We start from the raw sequence: 347 nt of genomic DNA on the forward strand, positions 1-347 counted from the left end.
ATCCTTTCATAGTTCCCATGCATGATGATTGGATGTTCATGCTCATGTGTGAGATGTGCTTCCTTCAAGCCTCATTAAGCTGTGAGCACATTACTATCTGATGTGAAAATAATAATAAAAATAAGTAATGTAAGAGTAAGGCAAGCAATTCAACTAGTGGAAATGGCTAAGTAACTTATAAAAAGGTTTGCTTCACTGGCAATCGAATGAAAATCTGATTTTTGCTTTATACTTTCCTATATTGTTCATGTATTTATTCATTTTGCAAGGAGTATGTATTAGTTTTTATCCTTTTAACATTTAATTTGATTGATTAATTATTTAATTATTTTTTTAGAGACAGGGTC

General features: G+C 30.3%; 1 non-coding gene across 1 annotated transcript; it reads left to right on the forward strand.

Moving 5' to 3' along the window:
• LOC120363845 (small nucleolar RNA U13) lies at nt 1-103 on the forward strand. Its single transcript, XR_005579276.1, has one exon. It is a non-coding gene; the product is annotated as a small nucleolar RNA U13 (small nucleolar RNA).
• The last annotated feature ends 244 nt before the right edge of the window (nt 104-347 follow it).

This window comes from Saimiri boliviensis, chromosome 3 (genome assembly GCF_048565385.1).
Source record: "Saimiri boliviensis isolate mSaiBol1 chromosome 3, mSaiBol1.pri, whole genome shotgun sequence".
Lineage (NCBI taxonomy): Eukaryota > Metazoa > Chordata > Mammalia > Primates > Cebidae > Saimiri > Saimiri boliviensis.